Below are 11,317 nucleotides of genomic sequence, written 5' to 3' on the forward strand. Positions count from 1 at the left end.
TAGCAACAAAGTGAACATGCAACTAGGAAAAATCCAGAACAGAGTGACAGGGAATTTCATTAGGTATTTACTCACCTGTCTCCTCCTCCACAGTCAGTCTCTCCCATCAGGAAGCTTCCATAAGCCTCTTAGCCTTATCTGTCAGAGGGCAGACAGAATGAAAACCACAATATCAGAAACCTAATCAAACTGATCACATGGAACATAGACTTGTCTAATTCAAGAACTATGAGCCATGTCATCTAGGGCCACCCAAGATGGACGGGTCATGGAGGAGACTTCTGACAAAACGTGATCCACTGGAGAAGGGAATGGCAAACCACTTCAGTACTCTTGCCTTGAGAACCCCATGAGCAGTATGAAAAAGCAAGAAGATATGACACTTAAAGATGTACTCCCCAGGTCAGTAGGTGCCCAATATGCTGTTGGAGAAGAGTGAAGAAATAATTCTAGAAAGAATGAAGAGATGGAGCCAAAGCAAAAACAACACCTAGTTGTGGATGTGACTGGCGATGGAAGTAAAGTCCGATGCTGTAAAAAGCAATATTGCATAGGAACTTGGAATGTTATGTCCATGAATCAAGGTAAATTGGAAGTGGTCAAACAGGAAATGGCAATAGTGAACATAGACATTTTAGGAATCAGTTAACTAAAATGGACTGGAAAGGGTAAATCTAACTCAGATGACCATTATATCTACTACTGTGGCCAAGAATCCCTTCAAAGAAATGGAGTAACCATCATAGTCAACAAGAGTCTGAAATGCAGTACTTGGTCCCAATCTCATAAACGACAGAATGATCTCTGTTCATTTCCAAGACAAACCATTCATTATCACAGTAATCCAAGTCTATGCCCTGAACAGTAATGCTGAAGAAGCTGAAGCAGAACAGTTCTATGAAGACCTGCAAGACCTTCTAGAACTAATACCAAAAAAAAAAAAAAAAAGTTGTCCTTTTCATCATAGGGGACTGGAATGCAAAAGTAGGAAGTCAAGAGATACCTGGAGTAACAGGCAAATTTGGCCTTGGAGTACAGAATGAAACAGGGCAAAGGCTAACAGAGTTTTCTCAAGAGAATGCACCAGTCATAGCAAACACCCTCTTCCAACAACACAAAAGAAGACTCTACACATGGACATCACCAATGCTCAATACCAAAATCAAATTGATTATACTCTTTGCAGCCAAAGATGGAGAAGCTCTATACAGTCAACACAAACAAGACTGGGAGCTGACTATGGCTCAGATCATGATCTCCTTATTGCCAAATTCAGACTTATATTGAACAAAGTAGGGTAAACCACTAGACCATTCAGATTTGACCTTAATCAAATCCCTTACGATTATATAGTGGAAGGGACAAATAGAAGGGATTATATCTGACAGACAGAGTGCCTGAAGAACTGTGGACAGAGGTTTGTGACATCATACAAGAGGCAGTGATCAACCATCCCCAAGAAAAAGAAATGCAGAGAGGCAAAACTGTTGTCTGTTAGTTCAGTCACTCAGTTGTGTCCAACTCTTTGTGATGCCATGGACTGAAGCATGCCAGCCATCCCTGTCCATCACTAACTCTTGGAGCTTTATCAAACTCATGTTCATTGAGTCGGTGATGTCATCCAACCATCTCATCCTCTGTCATCCCCTTCTTCTCCCACCTTCAATCTTTCCCAGCATCAGGGTCTTTTCAAATGAGTCAGTACTCCACATCAGGTGGCCAAAGCATTGGAGTTTCAGCTTCAGAATCAGTCTTTCCAATGAATATTCAGGATTGATTTCCTTTAGGATGGACTGGTTGGATCTCCTTGCTGTCCAAGGGACTCTCAAGAGTCTTCTCCAACACCACAGTTCAAAAACTTCAATTCTTCAGTGCTCAGCTTTCTTTATACCTCAACTTTCAAATTCATACATGACTACTGGAAAAACCATAGCCTTGATGAGATGGACTTTTGTTGGCAAAGTAACGTCTCTGCTTTTTAAAATGCTGTCTAGGTTGGTCATAACTTTCCTTACAAGGAGTAAGCATCTTTTAATTTCATGGCTGCAGTCAACATCTACAGTGATTTTGGAGCCCAAAAATATAGTCTGTCACTGTTTTCACTGTTTCCCCATCTATTTGCCATGAAGTGATGGGACCAGATGCCATGATCTTAGTTTTCTGAATGCTGAGTTTTAAGTCAACATTTTCAGTCTTCTCTTTCACTCTCATCAAGAGGCTCTTTAGTTTTTCTTCCCTTTCTGCCATAAGGGTAGTGTCATCTATGTATCTGAGGTTATTGATATTTCTCCCAGCAATCTTGGTTCCTGCTTGTGCTTCATCCAGCCTGGCATTTTGCATGATGTACTCTGCATAGAAGTTAAATAAATAGGGTGACAATATACAGCCTTGATGTATTGCTTTCCCGATTTGGAACGAGTTTATTGGTTGTCTGAGGAGGCCTTAAAAATAGCTGAGAAAATAAGAGAAGCGAAAGGCAAAGGAGAAAAGGAAAGATATACCCATTTGAATGGAGTTTCAAAGAATAGCAAGGAGAGATAAGAAAGCCTTCCTCAGTGATCAATGCAAAGAAATAGAGGAAAACAATTGAATAGGAAAGACTAGAGATCTCTTCAAGAAAATTAGAGAAACCAAGGGAACATTTCATGCAAATATGGGCACAATAAAGGACAGAAATGGTATGGACCTAACAGAAGCAGAGGATATTAAGAAGAGGTAGCAAGAATACACAGAAGAATTATACAAAAAAGATCTTCACAACCCAGATAATCACGAAGGTGTGACCACTCACCTAGAGCCATATATCCTGGAATGGGAAATCAAGTGGGCCTTAGGAAGCATCACTACAAACAAAGCTAGTGGAAGTGATGAAATTCCAGTTGAGCTATTCCAAATCCTGAAAGATGATGCTGTGAAAGTGCTGCACTCAATATGCCAGCAAATTTGAAAAACTCAGCAGTAGCCACAGGACTGGAAAAGGTCAGTTTTCATTCCAATCCCAACGAAAGGCAATGCCAAAGAATGTTCAACCTACTGCACAAGTGCACTCATCTCACACGCTATCATAGTGGTACTCAAAATTCTCCAAACCAGGCTTCAAAAGTACATGAACTGTGAACTTCCAGATGTTCAGGCTGGATTTAGAAAAGGCACATGAACCAGAGAGCAAATTGCCAACATCCATTGGATCATAGAAAAAGTAGGAGAGTTTCAGAAAAACATCTGCTTCATTGACTATGCCAAAGACTTTGACTGTGTAGATCACAACAAAGTGTGGAAAATCCTTAAAGAGATGGGAATGCAAGATCACCTTACCTGCCTCCTGAGAAATCTGTATGCAGGTCAAGAAGCAACAGTTACAACTGGACTTGGAACAGCAGACTAGTTCCAAATCGGGAAAGCAGTACATCAAGGCTGTATATTGTCACCCTATTTATTTAACTTCTATGCAGAGTACATCATGCAAAATGCCAGGCTGGATGAAGCACAAGCAGGAACCAAGATTGCTGGGAGAAATATCAATAACCTCAGATACATAGATGACACTACCCTTATGGCAGAAAGGGAAGAAAAACTAAAGAGCCTCTTGATGAGAGTGAAAGAGAAGACTGAAAATGTTGACTTAAAACTCAGCATTCAGAAAACTAAGATCATGGCATCTGGTCCCATCACTTCATGGCAAATAGATGGGGAAACAATGGAAACAGTAAAAGACTTCATTTTGGGGGGCTCCAAAATCACTGTAGATGTTGACTGCAGCCATGCAATTAAAAGATGCTTACTTCTTGGAAAAAAAGCTATAACCATCATAGGCAGCATTTTAAAAAGCAGAGACATTACTTTGCCTACAAAGGTCCATCTAGTCAAAGCTATGGTTTTTCCAGTAGTCATATATGGATGTGAGAGTTGGAGTATAAATAAAGCTGAGTGATGAAGAATTGATGCTTTTGAACTGTGGTGTTGGAGAAGACTCTTGAGAGTCCCTTGGACTGCAAGGATTTCCAACCAGTCCATCCTAAAGGAAATCTGATGGTACTCTGGCCACCTGATGCAAAGAACTGACTTGTTTGAAAAGATCCTGATGCTGGGAAAGATTGAAGGTGTGAGGAGACGGGGAGACAAAGGATGAGATGGTTGGATGGCATCACTGACTCAATGGACATGAGTTTGACTAAACTCCAAGAGTTGGTGATAGACAGGAAAGTCTGGTGTGCTGCAGTCCATTTGGTCATACATGACTGAGCGACTGAACTGAACTGATCCTCCTCCTTCCTGGAGCAGTACAGTTTTGATCAGTTCCCAGTTGCCTCACTCAAATCAGACTGGTCACAGAACACCTTATGTATGATGTTCCAACTAACTTGGGGGATACCTGGAGACTGGAGTCTGTTCCAGTTACCTCTAAATTCGAATGGAAGAACACCTGGAGTGGCTATTGCAGCTTCAGGGTGACGATACATATATAGTCCCTGGCCCCATATATATATGGGACTATATATATATATATATGGGTCAGGGACAAAGGAATAAGGGTGGAGATATAGACTAGACCTTGTATTAATAAAACCCTGAGTAGAACTGGTATGTGTCTTTGGGGGACATAGGGCATTAAGAAACAGTCAAAAATTCACTGGAATCAGAAAGACATTCTCAGTCCAGGCAAGATGCTGACTCAGAATTGAATTGAAACCCCTTAGCTTTCCTGTTGCACTGATCCCCAGGACAAGGAGCATGATGAAAAAACTAATGAAGGAAAGTCGTGGTAAGGAACAAATCTACCAATAGTGTGTTTTTATCTGTTCTTTCAGGTACCCGAATGTGAACACACACACACACAGAGGAACACACACACATCTGAATGGGGCAGGGCAGCCATTAGAGAGTTGCCAGAGAAGCAAGGTCTGGAGCCCTGACCAGTGTGCCAGGGTTGTAGCGCATGCATGGCCACCTGCCCCAGGGGCTGCTCCAGCACACCTTCCTCCAGCTCTGCTCCCCTGTAGGGTAAAAGTGCCAGTGTAGGGGGGCATGGGTGAGGAGGGGCAGTGTACATTTATAAGGGGTGGAATGAGTTTGGACCCAACCATCAGAGTTCTGCTCCAGCACCTTGGGACCCACAAGGCCCAGTAGGGTCGGGACAACCAGTGAGCACAGAAACTGCTGTTCACACTTGGCTCTGGTGTAGCCTTTCTCTCCCTTTCCCACCAAGCTGCCAGCTGCCAGCATGCTCCGGGGAAGGGATGACCCTGCCAACATCAGCTCTAGCTCTGCCCCAGATCCTCTGGGTACAGAGACTGCACAGGGACCCATCCACACATGGACATCCCTGCAGACGAAGACAGATAATTTTCACCTAATCTCATAGGGATGCTTGTAAAGAATCTGATGGCTCAGCTAGTAAAGAATCTGCCTGCAATGCGGGAGACTTGGATTGATCCCTGGGTTGGGAAGATCCCCTGGAGAATGGAACAGCAACCCACTCCAGTATTCTGGCCTGGAGAATTCCATGGACTATACGGAGTCAGACACAACTGAGCGACTTTCACTTCATAGGGAGAGAGGAAGTTAAGCAAAACGAGAAGAGAGAGGAAATTGTGTCAAATGAAACAATAAGAATAAACACCTGAAAAAAATCAGCTATGAGATAGATACCAATAGTTTACCAATATAATTTACCAGAATTTAGAAACATAAAAAGAATGCTACCTTAATTAAGGAATAGAACATACTAACATTCACAGTGTCGGAGAAGGCAATGGCACCCCACTCCAGTACTCTTGCCTGGAAAATCCCATGGACAGAGGGCCTGGTGGGCTGTAGTCCATGGAGTCGCTAAGAGTCAGACAGGACTGAGCGACTTCACTTTCACTTTTCACTTTCATGCATTGGAGAAGGAAATGGCAACCCACTCCAGTGTTCTTGCATGGAGAATCCCAGGACGGGGGAGCCTCGTGGGCTTCCGTCTATGGAGTCGCACAGAGTCAGACATGACTGAAGCGACTTAGCAGCAGCAACATTCACAGTATAGGGATTCCAGAATCAGAAGAGAGGAGGAAAGGGCAGAAAATGTATCTAATGAAAGTATGGCTAAAATTTTCTGAACCTGGGACTTCCCTGGTGGTCCAGTGCTTCCACTGCAGGGGGCACAGGTTTCGAACCTGGCCAGGGAACTATTTACCAAAGGTCATTAAAATCATGAGATGGGGAATGTTCCTGGATTACCTGGATCACTCTGCTGTAATCAGAGTCCTTATACATGGGACCTGGGAGGGTTGTAGTGGCAGAGAAGGTAGGAATATAGGAGGATTAGATAAGAGAATCCAAGACACTATGCACTGTCTCTGAAGATGGCAGAAGAGTCTCCAAGACAAAAAATGAAGTGTTTTCTTGTTGTACAGTGACATAGTCGAATCTGACTCCGCACTCCATGGACTACAGCACACAAGGACTCCCTGTCCTTCACTATCTCCCAGGGTTTGCTCAAACTCATGTCCACTGAGTCAGTGATGCCATCAAACCAGCTCATCCTCTGTCATGCCCTTCTCCTCCTGCTCTGTCTTTCCCAGCGTCAGGGTCTTTTTCCAATGAGTCAGCTGTTTGCATCAGGGGGCAAAATATTGGAGCTTCAGCATCAGTCCTTCCAATGAATAATCAGGGTTGTTTTCTTTTAGGATTGACTGGTTTGTTCTCCTTGCTGTTGAAGGGACTAAGAGTCTTTTCCTGCACCACAGTTCAAAAGCATCAATTCTGTGGCACTCAGCCTTCTTTATGGTTCAACTCTCACATCCATACATGACTACTGAAAAAAACATAATTTTGACTATATGGACCTTGGTGGTCAAAGTGATGTCTCTACTTCTTAATACATTGTATAGGTTTGTCATAGATTTTTTTTCAAGGAACAAGTGTCTTAATTTCCTAGATGCAGTCATGGTTCACAGTGACTTTGGAGCCCAGGAAAATAAAGTCTGTCACTGTTTCCATTTTTCTCCCATCTATTTGCCATAAAATAATGGGACTGGACAGGCTTCCTGGTGGCACTAGTGGTAAAGAACCTGCCTGCCAATGCATGAGATATAAGTGGCATGAGCTCTACACCTGGGTCAGAAAGATTCCCTGAAGGAAGGCATGGTAATCCACTCCAGTATCCTTGCTCGGAGAATCCCATGGACAATGGAGCCTGGCTGGCTACAGTCCATAGGGTTGCAAAGAGTCAGACATGACTAAAGTGACTTAGCATGCACTCATGCATGACGTGGCTGATTGCAATGATCTTATTTTCTTGAATGTTGAAATTTAAGCCAGGCTTTTCACTCTCCTCTGCCACCTTCATCAAGAGGCTGTTAATTCCTCTTTGCTTTCTGCCAGAAAGGTGGAGTCATCTGCATAACTGAGATTATTGATACTTCTCCCAGTGATCTTGATTCCAGCTTGTGATTCATCCAACCCTGCACTTAGCTTGATGTACTCCACATATAAGTCAAATATGCAGGGTGATGATATACAGCCTTGGCATACTCCTTTTCCAATTGAACCAGTTCATTGTTCTATGTCTGGTTCTAATTGTTGCTTCCTGACTTGCATACAGGTTTCTCAGGAGGCAGGTAAGGTTTTCTGTTATTACCATCTCTTTAAGAATTTTCCACAGTTTGTTGTGATCCACACAAAGACTTTTGAGTAGTCATAGAAGCAGAGGTAGATGTTTTTATGGAATTCCCTTGCTTTCTCTATGACCCAAAAGATATTGGCAATTTGATCTGCTTTCTCCACATTTTCTAAATGCAGCTTGTAAAAGTTATTGGTTCACATATTGCTAAAGTCTAGCTTAAAGGATTTTGAGCATTACGTTGCTAGCATGTGAAATGAGTGCAATTTGCAGTAATATGAACAAACTTTGGCATTGCCCTTTTTTTGTGACTGGAATAAAAACTGACTTTTTCCAGTCCTATGGCCACTGCTTTGCTTTCCAAATTTGCTGGCATATTAAGTGCAGCACTTTAATAGCATCATCTTTTAGGATTTGAAATAGCTCAGCTGGAATTCCATCATGTCCACTAATTTTGTTCAGAGTGATGCTTCCTAAGGCTGACTAGACTTCACACTCCAGGATTCTGGCTAGAGGTAAGTGACCACACTATTGTGGTTATCCAAGTCATAAAGACATTTTTTGTACAGTTCTTTGGTGTATTCTTGCACCTCTTTTTAATCTCCTCTGCTTTTTTAAGGTCCTTACCATTTATTTCCTTTATTTTCCTCATCTTTACATGAAAAATTTCCTTGGTATCTCTAATTTTCTTGAAGAAACATTTAGTCTTTCACATTCTATTGTTTTAGTCTATTTCTTTGCATTGTTCACTTAAGAATGCTTTCTTATCACTCCTCGCTATTCCTTGGAACTCTACGCTCAGTTGGGTATATCTTTCCCTTACTCCTTTGCCTTTCCCTTCTCCTCTTTCTTCAGCTATTTGCAAGGTCTCCTCAGACAGCCATTTTGCCTTCTTGCATTTCTTTTTCTTTGGGATGGTTTGGTCACCACCTCCTGTACTGTGTCACAAGCCTCATCCATAGTGTTCAGGCACTCTGTATCAATTTAATCCCTTGAATCTATTAAACACTTCCATTATATCATCATAAGGGATTTGATTTAGGTCATATGTGAATGGCCTAGTGACTTTCCTACTACAAGGAAGGAATACAGCCCCACCTATCAGCAGAAAATTGGATAAAAGATTTACTGAGCATGACCCTGCCTACCAGAGTAAGACTCAGTTTTCCCCACAGTCAGTCCCTCCCATCAAGAAGCTTGAAAATCCATCACATGACAGACAGAGGAGCAAGAATTTTAATCCTATGGCCCTCAGAATGAAAACCACAATCACAGAAAACTAACCAAAATGATCACATGGGATCACAGTCTTCTGTAATTGATGAAACTATGAGTCATGCCATACAGGGCCACCCAAGATGGGCGAGTCATTGTGAAGAGTTCTGACAAAATGTGATTCACTAGAGAAGGCAATGGAAAACCATTTTAGCATTCTTGCTGTGAGAACCCCATGAACAGAATGAAAAGGCCAGAAAGATATGACACTGAAAGATGAACTCCCCAGGTCAGTAGGTGTCCAATATGCTACTAGGGAAGAGGGGGAAATAGCACCAGAAAGAATGAAGAGGCTGCGCCAAAGCAGAATTAACGCCCAGTTGTAGAGGTATCTGTTGGTGAAAGTAAAGTCTCATGCTGTAAAGAATGATATTGCATAGGAACCTGGAATGTTAGGTCTCTAATCCAGATAAACTGGATGCAGACAAACAGGAGATTGCAAGAGGAAACACAGACATTTTAGGAATCAGTGAACTCAAATGGACAGAAATGGGCAAATTTAATTCAGATGACCATTATATCTACTACTGTGGGCAAGAAGCCCTTAGAATAAAAGAAGAAGCCCTCATAGTCAATTAAATATTTCAAAATGCAGTACTTGGGTACAATCTCAAAAATGACAGAATGATCTTGGTTCACTTCCAAGGGACATCATTCAACATCACAGTAATCAAATTCTATACCCCAACCACAAATGCTAAAGAAGCTAAAGTTGAAAAGTTCTATGAAGACCTACAAGACCTTCTAGAACTACCACCAAAAAAAGATGTCCTTTTCATCATAGGGAGCTGAAATCCAAAAATAGGAAGTCAAGAGATACCTGGAGTAACAGGCAAGTTTGGCCTTGGAGTACAAACAATGCAGGGCAAAGGCTAACAGAGTTTTATCAAGAGAACACTCTAGTCATAGCAAAAACCCTCTTCCAACAACCCAAGACCTGTTCTCCAGGAGCTGGAAATGGCAATAAAATAGATTTATCCCTACAACTTCTATAAAAGAATGCAGGCCTGCTGGCCTTTGATTTTAGCCCATTGATTTTGAATTTCTGACCTCCACAATGTAAAATAACAAATTGATGTGTAAAGCCACAAAATTTTTGGTCATTTGTTGGAGCAGCAGAATTAACTAATACAGATGTGGTTCAAGTCAACCCATGTCTGTCTGCTGCATCATAGGTTTTCCTCTCTGCTGGATTGTTCCTGTGACCACAGAGCCAGGTGGTCATCTCCCCCAACTGGGAGCCTTGTCCAGTTTCTTCAGCAATTGCCCAATACTGTGGTCCTCATTACAGCAAAGTCTTTGAAAACTGTGCATACTCTGTCTATCATTGGTCTCTTTCCACCATTTCTTGACCCACTCTTCTTGGGGTTTGCCTTCACCACTCTATCAAAGTTTCCATTGACTTTGTCAAGGTTAACTGCAAAATTTAATGGTCAGTTTTCACCCTTTTCTTACTTGTCCCCTTTGAAGCATTAGACCCTTTTCTCCTCCAATCATTTACTTCATGTGCTGTCTAAGAACTGTCCCTCCCATCTCACTAGCCTCTCCTTCTCAGCCTCTTTTACTGGTTCTTTCACTTTAGAAACAAAAAGAAAAAAAAAAAAAAAACTTCTTAATGCTGAATCCTCGTGAAGCTTGACTTCCCTGTCTACACTCACTGTATAATATAATATCTCTGATTTTCTACTTTCATGGCTTTAGGTAGCAACCAAATTTGACAAATCATGAATATAAATATTTTATCTGAACCTTTTCTCAAGTAGACTTCTATGTCCAACTGTATTCATATATCTTCACTTGAGTACTTAAAGGCACCTCAAAGATACATGCCTAAAACTGAACTCCTAATCTTTCCATAAAAATGTGCCCCCCACATTGTCTCCTTCTGAGAAAATGGCATCTCCATCTCCTGTCCCTTAACTACAAACACCTGGAGTCAACTTTTATTCCCTTTGACTTTCACTGTATGTCCAATATGTTAGAAAGTCTAGTGAATGCTGCCCTTAAAATATATCCCTCTTCTAACAACTCTGACCACTTTTACTGTTCATTCTGTGGTCCAAGCCAACATCACGTCTCATCTAAATTCCTGTAGAGTCCTAAAAGAGGGCTCTTTTCCCTCTTTTTCTTCTCCACATAACAACCAAAGTGACTTTTAAAAAAACATGTCAGCTCATGTAACTACTGTGCTCAAAACCCAAAATATCATTCTCCATTTCTCTCAGAGAAAAGTCCTTTCAAAAACCTACATGATACAGACCCAAGGTCCCAGTGGCTCTCTGGGCCCTCTCTTCAGCTCCTGTCTCCCCACCTCACTAAACCCCACCCACATCAGCCAACTTGCTGGCCCTTAAATGTTACATGAACTCTCTTCCTTCCTGGACTTATAATTTACTGTTCCAGAGAAATGTATGGAGCACTATTACCATGTTGCAAGAC

Source organism: Bubalus bubalis, chromosome 14, assembly GCF_019923935.1.
Source record: "Bubalus bubalis isolate 160015118507 breed Murrah chromosome 14, NDDB_SH_1, whole genome shotgun sequence".
Lineage (NCBI taxonomy): Eukaryota > Metazoa > Chordata > Mammalia > Artiodactyla > Bovidae > Bubalus > Bubalus bubalis.